The sequence below is a fragment of the Podarcis muralis genome, chromosome 9 (genome assembly GCF_964188315.1).
Source record: "Podarcis muralis chromosome 9, rPodMur119.hap1.1, whole genome shotgun sequence".
Taxonomy (NCBI): domain Eukaryota; kingdom Metazoa; phylum Chordata; class Lepidosauria; order Squamata; family Lacertidae; genus Podarcis; species Podarcis muralis.
The window spans coordinates 54,443,121-54,463,712 of NC_135663.1; positions in this window are offsets into that span (position 1 = coordinate 54,443,121).

Here is a 20,592-nt window from a genome sequence, read left to right on the forward strand (position 1 = left end):
CTGATGGATTCCTGCTCTGGGGGATAATATATTTTTAATTTCTTTTTAATTTCTTGCATGTGTGTATGTATTCATCTCCCAGCTACCTTCACTGGAAGATAATAATATCTACCATAGTCCTGCCCTTAATTAATTTCTCTAGACCTTTTAAAACTCAATTATGTTACCAGCAAATGAAGACTAGGACTTTTTTTTATACATGTTGTGCGTTCTGTGAATCAGGATCGTATTGCTGCCTCTGTTTCAGCAGGGCTCTTGCGTCTTTAACAACTATATTGCAAACAGATATTCAACAGGTGAAGCTTTCCTGGCCTAAGAAAGTGCTCTACTAGACAAAGCCTTTATCTGTTGCGTTCAGCTTGTTGTTTGGCACAATCACTGCCCATTAAAAGGTAGCAACCTAGCGGCAGAGTGGGGTGGCAAAGACTCTATGCCATTTATTAATATCCCCCAAAGAGCACTAAAAGGAAGCAGCAGAATATAAATAGATATAATTATATGCACGTGCACTTGAAGCCAAAGTCTTGGTAAACAACAACATACAACTGAACTCCTTAATGGCTTTGATTAGCTAATTGGTGATCTAGTCACTAGCAAGCCTTCTGTCTCATCTCACATGGTGCTTAATTAGTTTTGTGGGGGGGGGGGGTTTAAGGTTCTAACTCGTTTGGGAATTTATATTATCCAGAAGATCTCTTTCCTGATCTCAGATCAGTATGAGCAAGTTCTGGTTTCCTCACTCGTGAGAAGAATACAGTAGACCTTCTGGATACAAATGTATTTCATTCCAGGGGTCCATATGTACCCCTAAAAATCTGCGAGTAGAGGCGCCGCTTCTGCGCACGTGCACTGCACAATAGAACACTTCTGCGCATGCGCATGTGGCGGAACCCGGAAGAATACACTTCTGGGTTTGCCGCGTTCACAACCCAAAATTTACATTACCCGAAGGTAACATAACCCGAGGGTCCACTGTACTCTGCTTATGTTTGTGGATATTAGAGATGGAAGGATCTGTGTTTCAGTTGTCTGTTTCTCATTTTTTCCAATCTTAAATTTGGTTTTCCACATTTCTGCACTGGTTTGTGATATTTGTGTGTGTGTGTGTGTGTGTGTGATAAAAATTCATCAGCATTTTAGCATGAACTTCTCCTCATAAACACATTTTACATGCAGATTAAACTAATATAGGCTGGATCTAGACACACCAAAGAAGTGATTCAGTTAAACTTCATACAGGGAAATCCCGTTGGCGAAAGACAGGACTCCACAGCGCCAACTGGTGCCACAGTGTTATAACACGTATAAACTGCTTTATCTTTATGAATGTAGCTGAGCCCATATTTTCCCCCTAATGTAATGTATTTTTGTATGTTCTTTTTGTATGTATTTTTGTATGTTCTTTTTGGTATTGGGGGACTTTAACATCCATGCTGATGCCACTCCCTCCTCACAGGCTCTGGACCTGGTGTCTTCCATGGCGACACTAGGGCTCTCCCAGTTTGTTTCGGGCCCCACACATCAAGCAGGCCACACGCTGGATTTGATCTTTGGCGTAGGTATAGATGTGATCATGTCTCCTTCAATGAAGGTGCCATGGTCTGATCACTACGCTCTGAAAGCCAGGATTGACTTTCCACCCCCACCCTGCTTAGGTGGCGAGCCGATTTGGGCTCGACCGCAGAGGCTGATGGACCCTGATAGATTCCGCCAAGCCTTGCGGGACCTTGCTCCCCCTGGTGACTCATTGACTGAGCTTGTTGAGGGCTGGAATACCCAGCTCCTGGCAGCCATCGATGAGATCGCACCTAAGCGCCCTCTGCGACCCCGCAGAAACCGGGCTCCATGGTTTACCGAGGAGCTCCGGAAAATGAAGCGGGACCTCAGATGGCTAGAGCGAGTATGGCGGGGTGCCCGTGACGGAGCCTCAAGAACATCTTATAGGGCTTTTATGAAAACCTACAAGATGGCGGTGAAGGCAGCTAAGAAGTCATACTTCTCGGCCTCCATTGCATCCGCTAGCTCTCGCCCAGCGCAATTATTTAATATAATCAGGTCTTTAACGTCCCTTGAGGGACAGCCAAATTTAAATAACAATTTGACACATAGCTGTGAGGCATTTGCGAGCTTTTTTGCGGAGAAGGTCTTGTTGCTCCGCCATGACCTCCCTGCCAATTTGGATACAATAAAGGAACTGGAGGCCCCTCGACTGTCCTCGGGTCCAGTATTGGACCACTTCGACCGGATATCCCCAGCCGATGTGGACAGACTCCTCCGAGCTGGAAAGCCCACCACTTGTCCTCTTGACCCGTGCCCGTCTTGGCTGATTAGAGCGTGTCCAGACGAGGTGCGGGCCCTCCTGGGGGATATCATCAATTTGTCCCTTGGCACGGGGACATTCCCAGGGGAACTGAAGGAGGCAGTGGTGTGCCCGCTCTTAAAGAAAACATCTTTAGATCCTTTAGATCTATCCAATTACCGCCCGGTTTCGAATCTTCCGTTCCTGGGTAAGGTGATTGAGAGAGCGGTTGCTGAACAGCTTGGTGGGTTTCTGGATGAAACATCGGCTCTGGATCCATTCCAGTCCGGCTTCCGCGCTGGTCATGGGACTGAGACGGCTCTGGTTGCCCTAACAGATGATCTTCGTAGACAGCTGGATCGAGGCGGGTCGGGGCTGCTGATTCTTCTAGATCTGTCAGCAGCTTTCGACATGGTCGATCATGAACTTCTGGACCACCGCCTTGCTGACGTGGGGATCCAGGGCACAGTCCTTCAATGGCTGCGCTCGTTTCTCTCTGGTCGGGGACAGAGGGTGGCGCTTGGGGGGGAATTGTCATCGCGCCACTCCTTGGTATGTGGAGTACCTCAGGGTGCGATACTCTCCCCGATGCTTTTCAACATCTTTATGCGCCCCCTCGCCCAGCTTGTTCGGAGTTTTGGGCTGGGTTGCCATCAGTATGCTGATGACACCCAACTCTATCTGTTGATGGATGGCCATCCTGACTCGGCCCCAGACACACTGACCAGATGTTTGGAAGCTGTGGCTGGATGGTTACGTGGGAGCCGGTTGAAGCTAAATCCTTCGAAGACAGAGGTCCTGTGGCTGGGACGGGGCGATATGGGATTGGGGGGGCAACTCCCATCTCTTGCGGGGGCGCAATTAGTGCCAGCACCGTCCGTTAAGAGTTTGGGTGTAATCTTCGACACCTCCCTTTCCATGGAGGCGCAGATTGCAGCTATAACAAAGGCGGCATTTTTCCATCTCCGCCAAGCTAAGCAGTTGGCTCCTTACCTCTCTCGCCCTGACCTAGCCACTGTGATCCACGCGACGGTCACCTCCAGACTGGATTATTGTAACTCGCTCTACGTGGGGCTGCCCTTGAGACTGACCCAGAAACTCCAGCGGGTGCAGAATGCTGCAGCGAGACTCCTTACAAGGTCTTCGCTGCGAGATCACATTCACCCGGTGCTATACCAGCTGCACTGGCTCCCGGTGGAGTACAGGATCAGGTTTAAGGTGCTGGTTTTAACCTTTAAAGCCCTATACGGCTTAGGACCCTCGTACCTACGGGACCGCCTCTCCTGGTATGCCCCACAGAGAAACTTACGGTCTTCAAATAAAAACATCTTGAAGGTCCCAGGCCACAGAGAAGTTAGGCTGGCCTCAACGAGAGCCAGGGCCTTTTCGGCTGTGGCTCCGATCTGGTGGAACACTCTGTCACAAGAGACCAGGGCCCTGCGGGACCTGACATCTTTCCGCAGGGCCTGCAAGACAGAGCTGTTCCACCAGGCCTTTGGCAAGGGCACAGCCTGACTCCCTCCTTCGGCAATCTTCGTGGAGCTCTGGCCCAATGGCTGCCAGTGGCTTGAATTAATTAATTTTAGAATGAATGATTTTAGAGTGTTGTTTATGTTGTACTTTTGTACTGTTTTATTGTTGTTAGCCGCCCTGAGCCCGGCTAAGGCTGGGGAGGGCGGGATATAAATAAAATTTATTATTATTATTATTATTATTGGTGCCCAATTCCCTTTAACATATACATTTTTGTAAACATTGTTTGGTTGGACAACTGCATCACAAAATTCAGATATCTGTGAGCGAATCCTAAAAGATGGCTCCGTTTTGGTTCAGGTATTATTTCTGGAAGTTCAAATTTGCCCGTTAATATGAACTGAATCAAATCTTTAGTAAACACTCACTTTATTTTTTGCTTGGATGTCATGGGGAAAAAGGTACCCAGCAGCCAAGGAGGAGGTGGCAAAGCACAGTGATGAATATTATGTATTGTATGGGGTGGGGGGAAATAACATTTCCATGGTAGTTATCCCCTTGAGTAGGGTTCCTGTTCTAAATTTTACAGCTTCCAGGTAGGGATGTGGACAGAGAGACACAAACACATCCACACGGTTGTTAACGGCAGCTTGATTTGCAGATATCAGCAGGCGAATTTGTCTGTGCATGGACTCTGAAGAATCGAGTTAAGGCAAGATGACTCTATTTAAAAACAGGCCAGATTCTGACCTGTTTTCCACAAGAAGCAAACCACACTATTTCAGAAGAGAAGCTCTCAGCCGATGATCACCTCTATTAATTCAGGATGATTCAAGGTCTTGATTGCTCCTACTTATTTTGAAACAATCAGAGCACTCTGGTGTAGCAAAATGAATGATACCATTTGGGTTGGAATTATTACCGGCTTGCATTAGCTGTTGACATTGAAAGCCAAAGATTTCAGTGTTCTTACTACAAACTTCTTAGACCGCAGTATCATGTTGGTTTGCTGGGGAGCAACAGAGCTTCAGGGGACTGAATAAGTGCTTGAAATTCTTTAATAGTCAGTGGTCAGGCTGTCAGCCACATCTATTGTACAGAAAGTGATAAGTAAAGATGTAAAGGGTTCCTGGACAGTTAAAAACATGGTTGCAAGGCAGAAAATACATGTTAAGAGTTCATAGCTCTCATTAGCAATGAATATATTTGTAAAACTGGAGGCGTGGATCTTTCATGCTGTGGAATCGAACTAAATTTTCATCTCAAACACTAGGTGTCTCCATAACCACAGAGTTAGCTTTTGTCTCCTCAAGTGGCAAACCTCCACATACTTAATTCCTCATAACTCCCCTTGAATTGGTCTTACCTCTGTGTAAACATGTAGGATCAGAAAAACAGAAACCTCCTGTAGTTTTCTTCTTCCTCTTCTTCTTCTAGCAACTGAAATGGGATAACACTTCCACATCTGATTCTAAATTGACTCTCTTCCACATTAACCATTAACATCAGTCACCCTAGCCTAAATTGTGGTTCTGACGCCACTTGCAACATGGCCTAAGCTGTCCTTCTCCTTACCCAGCTACCCAAAGCACCCTCTCCTATTGCTTCACTATTTTGTCTCCTTCCAACAACCTTACATCATCTCTTGTGTTTTACTCCATTTTGCTTTTAACCATATTAGTATGAAACACCTTCTGCATGATCACCTCAAGGCGGTGTGCAAGCAAAACAGCAAAACAAAACACAAAACCCTACTAAAATACAAAGAACTGCTGATACGTTCAAAACAAAATCAAAACAGAAATAGACATAGACATAGAATCAAAATCAAAACATAGAAATAGACAACCCTGGCAAAGACCTATTTACTCAGCTGATGGAACCTGATGGAACATTGACTTTATCTATGGCCTTTACTGATATTCATCTGTGGGCAGATGAACGCTGATTGTGGAAGGGTTTGTCCAATTGCTGTTGTTCATGAGCAACTGGCATTCAGACATATGGTGCCTCTGGTCCTGACTAGCCATTATGACTAGGAGCCTTGTCCTCTGTGGGTTTGTCTGATTTCCTTTTAAAATAGCCTAACTTGGTGGCTATCGCCATCCCTAGAGGAAGCAGATTCCACAGTTGAGAATGCAAATATTTCCTGCAGGAGCGATAGCTTTACTCTGAAACAATGGTTTGTAACTGCTCTATACATTTATTTCTCACCAGCCGCGGTTGCTCACTTCCCATGACCACGAGCTTGGTGAATGGGAAAATATTCCAGTTATGATACATGCAATTAATTACTGTCAAAAACGGTGCCCAGGCACAGTTGCCTTTCGCTTTAGTTCAGCTGCCTCTTAGGCGTAAGTAGGAGAAGTTTAATTAAAAATAGCTTTGATGCTGTGCATCAGAGTGAAATGAGGTAGAAGAATGCAATTAAAAGCAGGTGCTTATGACAAAGCAATAGGCAGCCGGCACGGCTGGTAGTTGATGGTGTGAAAGTAGCCAAGGTTTGTTTTGTGTGAGTGGGGTTTTTTTGTTTCTTTTTAATAACCGAAGCGCTTAAGGAACTGATTTACAAAGAACACAGGATGGCAAAAGTACAACAAAATGGGGCTCTGGCCAGCGAGTTCATACTGCTATGTTCCTCTATGAGGCAGTGCGTCCAGGTGTTTATTTATTTATATAACATTCTCCTGGCATACCTTGCAAAGCCAGTTTCATTCAAAATTACTGAAACGTCAAGCACCATTTGAAAATATATATACGTTAAAATGGGGAAGATAAACAACGGGGAAAGGGAACACGTTTGTAAACCTGACACCTGACACACACTGCATTCTCTTAGCCCTGCTGTGGTTATTAAAGGAGGGGGGAACCCTGGTAACTGGGTGGTAACAGGTCACTAAGCTGCTGGGGGGAAAACCGAACTGAATTACATCTGAAATGTGATTTGGTTGCAGCGTTGTCTGCTCAGACAAGAGAGGTGTTGCAATCCAATGAGCGTACAATCTGGATGCCTTATGTATGTACGCAAATACTTGAGCTGTACACTGCACGTGTCATGTTAAAGAAGTGCATAGTCTGTGTACGTGGTAGTTGAGCTATAAGGCAACAAGCCTTTTTTTTGGGGGGGGGATTTATCCCAATGGGTATTGGTATTGGATGCCTCATGGGAAGTGGTCGGTATATCAGCAAGTTAATACACTTTCACACAAACACCTGTAGATGTGTCATAGGTGTCTTATACCTGTGCTCAGTCCAATGCGTAAAGGAGGTCACAGAATGTATTGTCATGCCATCTGTTGATCAGATGGCCATGTTTGCAGAGGTCAGCCCCTTAGCTGGAGAGCCCAAGACCAATTTGTAGATTAAGAACCACAAGAACAGACTGCTTCTTGACATTGCCGATCAACAGCCAACACCCAGACAGCAGATTGAGCAAGCACACAGGTAGTCTGACGAGTCTTTCATGTTATGGTGAGATTTCTGCTTATCCTGTATGTTTATCCAGTATCTGGACAAGTAGAAAGCTAAAATATAGATACCAAAGATTGCATCAGGGTTCTAATATTCAACTGATTTTTAATTGTCTAGAAAAACTAAAGCAAATTGTTATGTACTCAGTTGAATAGGATCCAAAAGGCAGCAGTCTGATTGGTCCACAGGAGCCACCCAATCCAGCTCCAGGTGGAAGGAAATCCGCAACCTGATTGGCCTACAGGAGAATCCTGGAATTAGCCAATCATGTGGGGCCCATTTTGTAAATAATGTGTATAAAGCAGACATTCTGGGGGAACTTCCATTCCTCCTCACCACTATGAGCTGAATAAAGAGCATGAAATCCACACTCGACTCCGAGTATATTTCACAAATATTATTTTGTTCTTCTTGCACCCTCTAACTCTTCTTACTATCCTGTGGCAGCTTGAAGTACTCAGGACTTACTACTTTGTTGGTTTATGGAACTACAGGCTAATATCCCGTGAAATCGACTGATGCTCTTTTACCTAAATTGTGGTCTTCACACTTTAGTTTGGATAAACACTGGCTAAAGTGGTTCATAAGCTAAGCTTGTTTACCTACAGAAAGATGATCTTTAAAGTAACTCCAGTCCATAGGAACGCAACTTTGAAGACACATAGTGCTCTCCCCCGTCCCGTCCCCAAGGGTCCTTCAACAAGCAGAGGTTAAAGGAATTGCTCTGGAAAGTTTGAAGCTTAATTTTGTAAAAGAGTCATTGGTCTGCTGCCATTAGTTGCAACCTTTCCCGAGTCAAAATATTTTCTCAGAAAATATTATCAGTCACACTGAGCAGATGTCAGAGCTCAATCTGTTATTTTCCTTAAGTATGTACACAATAAAAAATGGTTTAAAACATCCAGGGCTTCGATTCAGCATGCAGTTTGCGTCTAAAGTTACTTTTAAAGTGTCTTGAGATTCATGTGAACAGGAAGATTCATTTGCTTCCAGGCACAATTCAGAATGTTTGTGATAACCTTTGAAGCCCTGAACAGCTTTGGTCCAGGCCTTTATCTGTTAACGTATCTGAGGTGGACATTTGAGAGGGATGAGAGAGAAGACCTTCCCAAAGGCTGCACCCAGTTTATGAAATTATTCTTTAACAAAGCTAAGTGCAAAGGGTAGGACCCAAAGCAATGGACTCAAATTATGAGAAAGGAGATTCTAACTAAGCAGTAGGAAGAACTTTCTGACAGTAAGAGCTGCTCAACAGTGGAAAGGACTACCTCAGAAAGTGGTGGGCTCTCCTTCATTGGAGGTTTTGAAACAGGGGTTGGATGACTACCTGCCAGGGATTCTTTAGATGTGGTTTTTGCATTGCAGAGGGTTGAATTAGGTGAACCTTGGGGTGCCTTCCAACTCTATAATTCTGTGATGCAGAGGTCTGGGACACATAAGGAATGACTGCTTCTGATACCATCCTACCCATTCCCTAAGATTAGTAGGAAAGGCCCTTCTCTGACTCTCATCTAAGGTGGAGGTTTAGCAATTGTATCCAGATTATTTTGAGTGCTTTGTCCCATAAAGAACGGGTGGTTCCCCTCCAGATACTGGAGGTCTATTATGGGCTTGCACAGGGTATTTGCGTACCTGTTCATGTGCCCCTTTTTAAAAAAATAATAATGAAAGTCTAGTTTTTCAAAATACCAGATTTGCACAAAGGAGCATAAAAACAACCACCCAAAACTGCATCATTCCAAACCGGGCACATGAAAGTCTGCTGTTTCTGTCCCTTTCTTTATTCTTTCCTGCCTCCTGTACCTGCAAGGGCAATTTTTACTTTTACTTTTAATGCAGCTATTTTGTATAAAAGCCACTCTGCACAAAAGTGCTGTTTTCAAAATAAAAATCTCATGAGTGTGCCTTCAGCAACAACTAGCCAAAGAAGGCAGGCTGCATCTTTTCCTTTGGGTTGTTGAAAACAAAATGGAAGTCAGGTGTTTGGCAATAGATGTCACCCAGTGAAAGGAACCCTGCCCAAACAATGTGCATCTGTATATCTGCAGTTGGGTAACAAGCAGTTTTATACTGGATCTTCTTCCCTTATTGGATTATTGACACATTTGAAAAATCTTAATTTAGCCAGGGGAAAGTGTGGGCTGCCACTTGAATCAGGAGGAGCTTGTACGGATGCCACAAAAATAAATCTAGAGACACAACCAACTTCAAGTCCACATTCAATTCCAGTGTGGACAAGTCTGTATTATCTTCACCAGTGAATTATGGGATCCTAGCAAACAGGATCCTAGGCTTGTGTCATTGGGGATTTAGGACAAAGAAGAAGAATGAGATGGGAGAGTGCCATTTCCAGATTCAAGGCTAGATGTAAGAATTATGCAGCAGCAAGCACAAAATTAAGGGACGTGGGTGGCGCTGTGGGTTAAACCACAGAGCATAGGGCTTGCCGATCAGAAGGTCGGTGGTTCGAATCCCCACGATGGGGTGAGCTCCTGTTGCTCGGTCCCTGCTCCTGCCAACCTAGCAGTTCGAAAGCACGTCAAAGTGCAAGTAGATCAATAGGTACCGCTCTGGAGGGAAGGTAAACAGCGTTTCAGTGTGCTGCTCTGGTTCACCAGAAGCGGCTTAGTCATGCTGGCCACATGACCCGGAAGCTGTACACCGGTTCCCTCGGTCAATAAAGCGAGATGAGCGCCGCAACCCCAGAGTCGGCCACGACTGGACCTAATGGTCAGGAGTCCCTTTACCTTTTTTTTAAGCACAAAATTACATTGTGCATCTCCTTAGGAAAATGTGTTAAATTCTGTATCATAAGCAACCAAGGGTCTTGCGGGACCTAGAGATTAATGCATTTATTATGGCCTAGGTTTTCATGCTCTAGAGTTCATTTTGCCAGAAGTGTTGCCCTCAGTTGGCACTTGGGTGCAGAGGCGGAAAAATGTAAGCCAATGAGGTCAGAAGGAAAGGAAACGCAAACAAACTGCGGTGATTTAAAGCTTAAATGTTTATAAAACCATTACAGCAAGCCTTCACGAAGCAGCGTTGATGACAATGTAAGCATCCTGGTAAGCTAATTCACATTTGCAGTTTGGGTAAAAAGACAAAGGCCATAGGAGAAAACAAGATGGTAGATCGCCCATTGTCATAATGGAGAGTGGAGCAAAATTTGAGAAGGTTCCAGGAAGCAGTAGAAGGAATGGCAAAGCGGTGCTGCTCAACTGGCCTCTGTCTGGCTGTGGCATACTGGGAGGAGGAGGAGGAGTACAGTGGTGGTAAGGTCAGTGTGGTGCAAACACGCTGGCAGAGCCAGCCCAGCACTTTTGCCGCCGCCTCTGTACTGTGTTGACCTTCTCTCCATCTTGGTATGCTGCAGAGGCTCAGCCAGACAGAGATCAGGTGTGCAGCACACATTACCACATTGTCCACTTCTGGCTACAGCAAAATAGATAACCAACAACAGGGTTGACAGCTGTCCAGAAGAAAAGAGCCTTGCCCACTCTTGCTGTGAAAATAATCCACTTGCTTATTTTGCATCTAGTTGTTGTTGTTGTTTAGTCATTTAGTCGTGTCCAACTCTTCATGACCCCATGGACCAGAGCACACTAGGCACTTCTGTCTTCCAGTGCCTCCTGCAGCTTGGTCAAACTCATGTTAGTAGCTTCCAGAACACTGTCCAACCATCTCGTCCTCTTCTCCTTGTGCCCTCCATCTTCTCCAACATCAGGGTCTTTTCCAGGGAGTCTTCTCTTCTCATGAAGTGGCCAAAGTATTGGAGCCTCAGCTTCATGATCTGTCCTTCCAGTGAGCACTCAGGGCTGATTTCCTTCAGAATGGATAGGTTTGATCTTCTTGCAGTCCATGGGACTCTCAAGAGTCTCCTCCAGCACCATAATTCAAAAGCATCAAAAGCTATTACACGCATCTATTACACGGCTCTTTAAAGGAGATATGGACTTTTCACTTGCTAACACCAGCTTATTACAATTCTGCTGAAAGGCACAGCTACTGTGGCAAATGTAACAACTTTGCTCTGCTCTGGTAGTACGAATGGTTGTAATGGTAGCACCCAGACGCCATTAAAGTACATTTAAAGCCAACCTCAATTAACACCGACAAGCACGCTCATTTTGGCCGTGATATTGAGTAAGAGCACTGCAACAACCCAATTAAAATGCACTGCTCTGCCATTGGAGGACTGTACTGACAGCTCTATTTTCAAAACAAACAACCAGAGGCCACGAATCGGGTTTCTGAAGGGGGGGGGAATAAGTCTCTTGAGACTTCTGCAGTACAGAGGCTAAATGTCCAACAAATAAACCAAACAAACTGCAAAGGAGGCTGTGATGCTCTTATTTCAGAAGATGACAAGGGGGCACAGCCACTAACAGCAGGCTCAAAAACAAAGCCTTTCGGCGGGGCAAATCCTTCCAACTTGAAGACCACTCCAAAATTTATCAGTGGTTGTTTTCCCAGGGCTTAAACTGAAAATGTTAAGCAACCACTCTCTTCAGGAAGTTATGAGTTGGCAACTTATATGAGATTTATATCTGCTTTTCTATGTGCATGCATAAAATTCTTACACTGTGTATTAAAAAAGAAACTTCAGCTCCATACACTTTTCCCATTTAGTAAACCCCTTCGCTATTTACTATTGAAAGCAACAAAGAGATTATTGATGACCATTTTTTAAAAAGTGCTAAATGATGAGAAAGCCAAGAGATATTATAAAACTGCCTCAGGAACTGCTACGTGAAAACCAGCAAGCTGCTCTGCATCCTCAAATAGACTTGGGTGGTTCAGTGTTGTAATTTGGTTTCCGTGTGAACCTCGGCCTTTTATAAATACCAGAAGCCTTTTCCTCTAGTTCCTTAGTTCACCTTCGTCGTCTTGTTTGTGTTGCTTCCTTTAACTAGATAGGGAAGTGCAGGGCTGTTTGGGAGCAAGAGCACTTAGTGTATTGTTTTCCAGCCCACATTGTTGTTTTTTCCACTGAAGATCCCCAGTGGGATTCCGCTGCAAACAAAAAGAAAACAACTCTACCCAATAACCCAGTAGGGAAAATTTCAAGGCGGGGAATTTTTTCCACATCTGACAGATAAAAATATGCCACAAGTGACCTTCATCGGAATGAATAACTCCAAGGAATATGAAGCCGGACTATTGGTCCATCCAGCCTAGCACCGGATGCTCTGATTGGCAGTGTCTCTGACACAGAGCTTTCTCATCACCTGGCCCTTTTAAACTGGAGCTGTCAACACCTGGGACCTTCTGCACATGAAGCATGTTCTCTATGGTTGCCCACCACCACCAATAAGCATTGCAGTGGAGGCTGGTCCATGAGGATGGATGAGGTACTGCTCCACGAACCTCAGTTTGTCCTCAGCTAGCCTCACTTGCCTGCTTTCTTCCTCCCATCTAGCCCAAGGGATGGCAGTGAGCGCTCATCAGCTTTCTCCTTCTAAGTCTCAAGGCTGCCTCTTAGCCTCAAGGTTGCAGGGAGGAGGATGGGGGCAAAACTAGAGTCAGGTGGCTCTGCCAACAGGCTCCACCTCCTGTTGACTTCTCTGCCTGCTGCCCTACCAGTCCCAATGGGCAGGAGCCAGCACTGGTGCATTGGCATATATGCAAGACTCCATATCTCACCACCGATTGCTGAATGTGTCAACTACTTCCACTTACAGCTGAAGGGAACTGGTGTTTAATCTGTGATGGCGTTTTGCACACAAGTCATCCGTTGTAGTCATTGACTTGATCATGTGCATGTGTGAACTGCTCTCTGGGACATGAAAGCATAAGCAGTGGCATCACAAGGGGGGGTGGGCGGTGCGCCCTGGATGCCATGTCTGGGGGGGTGACAAGAAGGCACCCCATGGGGTGCTCTCCCAGTCGCCCCCGGGAACGGCGGTGCTAGCAGCCATCGCGCCGCCACAGCCACATGTGAAGGAGCCTCCGTTTGCCGCTGCAGCTGCAAGTAGAGGATCCTGCCACCTTCCACACGGCGCTTGGATGGCGCTGGCGGCAAACCACTACTTACAACGCATGCACGGTGTCGCATGCATGCACTGTACATAGCGACACTGCACATGCACCTTAGTTAGCGATGCCATGCATGCATCGTACATAGCAACGCTGCGCATACATCATACATAGCGGCGCAACGTCTGCACAGCAGGTGGTTTGCCCTGCCCTGGATGTCAGTTAGCCTTCATTCGCCCCTGAGCATAAGACTTTCTTTGGGGCATTTTGTTTGCTCATTCTGGGCAATTTTGATCCTTGGTGTTCTCATCACTGTCAGGACCTGAACAGGTTGCTAGCCCTGCTACAGAGCAGATGGGGGAAATGGTGAGCCTAGGATGGGCTCCAAGGTGAAATGTTTGGTTAGGGGTGTCCCACACTCTCTTAGAATTTAACCTCGAGCGCTGAGTAGAAATGGGGGGAGAAAAACTCCTGCCTACAGAAGACCTAAATTAGATATTATTGGAAAGAAAATACCTGGAAATGAGGAGAATTGACATTATAAATAAGCTTATTGATTAAAAACGTGAGTTTTGAGCTCCCTGGCTTAACTTTTTACTCAGCTGTGAAGTGACTGATTGGTCTTAGGAAGGCTGTTAGATCTGAGCCTCATCTTTTCATATTTAATATGGAGATTATGATGATATAGGCTTATTGAGGTAAGAGCACTTGGGTAATCTTGAGCACCCAGGAAAAACATTTTATAAATGCTAATTCTTATATTAATTAGTTGCAAGGAATGAGACTCTTTGAAAGAAATGGGAGTTTGCTGGAGTTAGAATGCATCTGTGTCATTCACCTTTGGGGAAGTGGAATTTTATGTCATGCAACAGAATTGCACATTTTCTAGCAATACTGTACTTCACACAAAGAATTGTGCCAATATTTCTGGTGTTTAAAATCAACAAATGAAAATGTGGAATGAGTAGCAGAGCAATTTGTCTACCAAATTCATTAAATAATGGTTTTGTTGCTCCCTCTCCAACCTTTTAATATATATATCTATATATATAATAGCATTGCCAAGAGAGTAGAAATTTACAGGATATCTATAGTTAGAACAATTGCTTTCTTCCCGCTCTGTTTAGAATGCATGGGAAACTTAGTGGTTCCTGTATCTGTAGTAGGTTTCCTTTTACATCAGTTGTTGAAGGTTGTTGATGTCCTGATGTCCTTGCCATATCTCTGAAATGTTAAGAATGCATTGTTCATTCACAAATAAAAGATTGAAAACCATGGGCTAAATTCTTTTCCAGATGTACTAGATACACCCCAGTCAAAGAAAGAGAAAGATATCATTGGGTACTTGGTAGCCACCTAATGGAATCTTGTAGACATTTTTTCATTTCTGTGTCCAGTTCCAAGGTTTTCTGTTTTACATTTTAGAATACTCATTTTTACATCTTTAAAATATCAATGGCTTCCCTTCTTTTCTTTCCATGGTTCGTTTTGCATATCATAAAACCCTGCATATTTTACAAAAACTAAACCATTCAGCATTCCATTATTACATCCATCAAAATTTATTTACACTGCTGAATTTGTCTCAGTGCTGCCAACATTTTCAAATGTACACAATTTTCCCCCATATATTCAATAAACGTTTCCCACTCTTCTCTAAATGTATGTTCTTCTTGTTCTCTTATTCTATATGTTAAGTCTGCAAGCCGCGCATATTCTGTCAGCTTAAGTTGCCATTCTTCTTTAGTTGGGACCTCACTCGTTTTCCATTTTTGGGCAAACGAAACGTGGGCCGCAATAGTGGCATACATAAATAACCCCTTTTGACACCTGAGAATTTCCACCTGAATTATCACCAACAAAAAAGACTCTGGTTGGTTTTTTGGAAAAGTATTTTTAAACATTTTTTCAATCCATTATGGATTATTTCCCCATTTTCTTTTACCCTTTTACTACAGTTTGTTTTCTTCATACTGCTGTCTCCACCAGCAGCAAAGGCCTCTAAAATGACAAGGGACATAATTTGGAGACATAATATGGGAAAAATATAAATAAGAAATTGAAACAAGGCCATAATTTGCTGTCTAGAACTTTATGATTTTGGAAAACAGGAGTGAAAGATGTGAGGAAGTCCAAAAGCGAGGAAAGTAAGAATCTGACTTTGATGTTATATTCTGTCCTTTTTCTTTTTTGTATGTTTTTTATTGTTTTTTCTTTTTTGTCTGTTTATTGTATGTTTAAAATTTGAATAAATTTTTTTAAAAAAAAATAAAATAAAATGACAAGGGACTGTATGTGGCAAGCAGAATCCACACTCGGAACATCATTTAGCTGAGAGTAGGGGTTAGCTGTGACTCCCTGCCACGTAGCTCTGCAGGTTCTGCTGATCCTGTCTTCCATAATATGTAAAGAACAGAGACAGCCCTACCATTAGGCAGAATGTGGCAGCTACCTCGGGTGCTTGATGGTGGGTGACAGTCTCCCTTGAGGAGATTGTTCACATCCTTTGAGACACTGCAGCAGTGGTTGCTTTTTACTGCCTGGGCTGTTTTATCATAGCATATTAAAGACTGGGTGAGCAAAGACAGGATGAGCAGGGAGACACAGCCAGTCCATGTAGCACACTCCAGGAAGCATTGTTTGTGTGCATTCATTGCTCTGCTCATGTAATATGAATATATATTGGCCACTGATTTGAGTGACTAGTGGTGGCAGGCACTAAGGAAAAGAGCTGTGGGTCCCCACATGGCCTTTCTGCACCCTCTAAACATGCCTACTGACCTCAGACACAGAAGCAATAATAATAATAATAATTTATTATTTATACTCTGCCCATCTGGCTGGGTTTCCCCAGCCACTCTGGGTGGCTCCCAACAGAATATTAAAAACACGATAAAACATCAAACATTAAAAACTTCTCTAAACAGGGCTGCCTTCAGATGTCTTCTAAAAGTCAGATAGTTGTTGATTTCCTTGACATCTGATGGGAGGACGTTCCACAGGGTGGGTGCCACTATCAAGAAGGCCCTCTGCCTGGTTCCTTGTAACCTCACTTCTCACAGTGAGGGAACTGCCAGAAGGCCCTCGGAGCTTGACCTCAGTGTCCAGGCAGAACGATGGGGGTGGAGATGCTCCTTCAGGTTTATTGGAAGCAGGTTGCTTCCAGTGTTGAAGTCAGATTAAACTTCTAGTCCAACTTCTACAGGGAGGGCTGGGTATCTGAACCAGTTCATAGGGAAACCCAGTCAGATGGGCAGGGTATAAATAATAAATTAATATTATAGGAACAGAGGAGGCTTCCCAAAACTGAGTCAGTCTGTTGGTCCTTCTAGCTCAGCAATGTCAACACTGACTAGAAGCCGGTCTTCAGGGTTTCAGGCAGGGATATTCCCAGCCCTACTTTGAGATGCTGGGAATTGAAGTTGGGACCTTTTGCATTCAAGGCAGCTGCCCTGCCACTGAGCAATGGCCTTTCATGTCTATCAGTTAAGTACATAACATAACATTGTACATATCATTAAGTACATCACACTATGAAGTGCAGCAGAGCATCACAACATGACGGCACCAAATGAAATTGAGAGGGAGCATCTATTTTTGAAGTGATCCGTAACTTTTTGAGATGGCTATTCAGTCTGCAGTTCCACCTCTTCTCTTCCAGAGCATCAATATTTCTCAGCGTAAATCTTCACGTTTAAGATGGCGTCAGCCAGGTTATAATCATTGTGGCAAATCAACGTTATTATACAGATGCACTATCTGCAATATCCATAAAATTAATGTGAGCTGCAAATTGCTAATAAGACCTAATTATCTTCATCAAGGAAATAGCAGAGTTAATGTGAGGAGGTGGTTGGAAAGGCCATTGATTTAATAATATGACCGGTCTTTGTGTTTATAATTGCATTTGCCTTATCTGCATACGCCATGCTGGTTTAGTACTTAACCAAGCTGTGACACTAAACAGTCACTGGCAGTTTAATAGTTTTATCAGAAAATGTATAGGAATCTTTGCGACTGTAATTTAAAACTAAACATTTAAGTGCTCCCCAAGAGCTGTTATTGTAAAATTATCTCCTGAAGGCTCCCATATAGCCAGTGCATTAAGTTTTATGCCACAAAGCAAAGCTCATTGAACAAGCTTTAGTGCAGACTAATAGCTGCATTTCCCCATCCTAATGGTTTGTGCTTCCCACTTTGGCCCATCGTAAGGTGGGGATTTATCAAGGCCTGCTAGCATTCGGGTGGTTTGTGCTTTATCCTATTATCATGCAATGCTGAAACGACTCACCAGTCAGGAAACCAGAGAACTATTTTTATTGTCTCTCTTGAAACAAGTACTGGAGAGTGACAGAAGACTCCTGGCTCCACCCAGACACAACAAGTCCACTGCTACCTAGTGTGTGGATACCAGATGTCCCCGTTTCCCGGGGACAGTCCCCGGATTTACAAATTTGTCTCTGGACAAAATCCGTCCCGGGAATGTCCCCGGATTTCATTTAATGGCCCCTGATTTATATTTTAAGTGTTTTAGATTTATTAACAGGGAATGAATGTTGCATGATTGGTTCAATGGCACAAGTCACATCATATGGGGACTTCCAGTGAGGTAAAATGGCGGGCATCACAGCAGCGAGCAGCTCCTGAAGCCAGCCAGAGCCAACTGCGCTACCAGGCTGGCTCCAGGCTGCTGAGACTGCCGCTGCCGCCACTGTCGAGGGGGAACTGGGGACGTCTGGTGCATCAACTGGGGGAAGCACTGACACACACACACACACACTCATCAGTCAGTGTTCATGGTTCAAAACATTTTCAAGTATGAAAATGATGTATCAAAGGTATTTAATACCTTAGCAAAGATGTATAGAACTGCTTCAAATGGGAATGTAAGGAGTAGGAAAGCACGTTCTACCACATGTGGTGGACGTTCAAGATAACAAAAGCATTCTGGGAAATGATATATAGTGAGTTGGAAAAAATGTTTAAAATATTGTTTGTGGAAAAACCAGAGGCTTTTTAATTGGGAATTTTAGGTGCAGAGATACCAAAGGAGCAGAAACGATTACACTGGTCAACAACAAATTTGTTGTCTGCGTTTTTTCAGTTGATTTAGGACGAATCTGATACGCTGAATCCAAAAATCACATTGGTTTTGCTCAATCAGGTCAAGTTTTTGAGCTATGGCCACATGTCATTTTTTTACGTTTTTGTTCACATGTACGCTTGTGTGGAGCATTTTAGAAGAAGTTGGTGGGGGTAAAATGCCATGTTGAATAATTGTTTTGATTGGAAATGATTATTTTAATGACAAGAAGTATTCAGGTCCGATAGTTCTGGGTGATTATGTTGAAAAGGGATCAGTTTGAAGTCATAAAACCTTGAAATCTTAAAAATTTAAACATGAGAAGCCAAAGATGGACCTACGAAGATCTCCTGACCAAATCGGATAAGGGGTGGAGAATTAAATCATTTGAAGAACTAAAAGATAAATCAATAGGGTGGTTACAGGTTCACCAAATTAACGCCCTATGGAATGAACACAAAAAAATAGGGATGAATGAGAAAAAATCAAAATTCCAAGTGGAAATATTAGAAGGAAAGAGTAAGCTTCTATCCAAAATGTACAATCAATTACTGGAATGGGATACAAAAGACGAGGAGGTGAAGGAGGTCATGATAAAGTGGGCCATAGATTTGGGATATAGTTTAGAATATGAGAGATGGGTGAAACTTTGGACTAAGGACATGAAATTTACAGCATGCGTTAGCCTCCGTGAAAATATGGAAAAAATGATGTATCGTTGGCATATTACTCCTGTTAAGCTTGGAAAAATGTACAAACTGGAGACAAAAGATGTTGGAAATGTAAAAAAAAAGAGGGCGACTTCCATCATATGTGGTGGTCGTGTGAAGAAGTGAAGAGGTTCTGGGGTTCTATCTATGATGAATTGAAAAAGATACTGAAATACACATTTCCTAAAAAACCAGAAGCATTTCTTCTGGGAATGGTCGGTGAGGAGATTAGAAAAGAAGACCAAACCATGTTCCAGTATGCAACGACAGCAGCAAGACTGCTGTTGGCACAGAACTGGAAATCATCTAAAATACCAACTATAAGTGAATGGCAAAACAAGCTATTTGAGTACTCTGAGCTAGCAAAAATGACACAGAAGATCAGGCATCAGAGTAATAAAATCTTTATTAATGATTGGAACAAATTTATATCATACATGGAGAAAAACTTAGGTAATATTAAAATAACAGTAGGTGAATTATAGAATCTGCGAAGTAAAGATAAAGGTAGAAAGAAGGAACTGCAAGAAGGGTATCAATGGGATATAGCTTAAATCGCGGTGGAGGGAAGTCAGAATGATGTTATGATAATTAATACTTTCGGAGAAATGTATTTACGTCTTGATATTTTATTGTCTACATTTGTTTATTTTGCGATGTCTTTTTTTTCTTTTCTATTGTGATTTTAAAAGAGTGAATATTGGAAATAAAAGTTATTTTTAAAAAAAGGGGATCAGTTTGAAGTCATAAAACCTTGAAATCTTCTATAAATTGGTCTGCAAAGCATAAAGTTGCTTACCATGCTTATTTTGGTATTAAACTTGGTGACCAGGATAAAGCTTGGGCGCCACACATGGTATGCAAGGCATGCACCGAGACTCTACGTGGGTGGACCAATGTCAAGAGGAGTCTGAACTTTGGAATTCCCATGGTTTGGAGGGAGCCGACAAACCATGTCACTGACTGCTACTTCTGCGCTGTTGATGTGACTGGGATCAACAGAAAGAACCGGAGCAGCCTCAAGTATCCTGATCTTCAATCAGCACGTCGTCCTGTAGCTCATTGTGATGAAATTCCAGTGCCTATCTTCGGAGAACTTCCTGACATTAGTGACGAAGATACCTCCAGTGTTGAAGGACATGAAGAAGAAGTGGTTCTTGAAGATGATGCTCCGCATCCATTTTCCCAAAAGGAGTTGAATGATCTAGTTCGCGACTTCAGCTTGTCAAAGGACTCTGCCGAACTGTTGGCATCCAGATTGAAGGAAAAAAACCTCCTCTCTGACAGTGCTCACATCAGCTTCTTCCGTAACAGGCATCAAGAGTACCTCCGTTTTTTCTCGGAAGAGAAGGACTTGGTGTACTGTGCAGATATTGCGCAGCTTCTGCTCAAGCTTGGAGTGCCACAGTACGAACCCAAAGATTGGAGACTGTTCAGTGACAGCAGCAAGCGATCACTGAAATGTGTTCTGCTACACAACGGCAACCAGTTTGCCTCTATACCCCTGCCTCACTCGACTACACTGAAGGAGAACCATGAAGCGGTGAAGTATGTGCTGGAAAAAATTGGTTATGATCAGC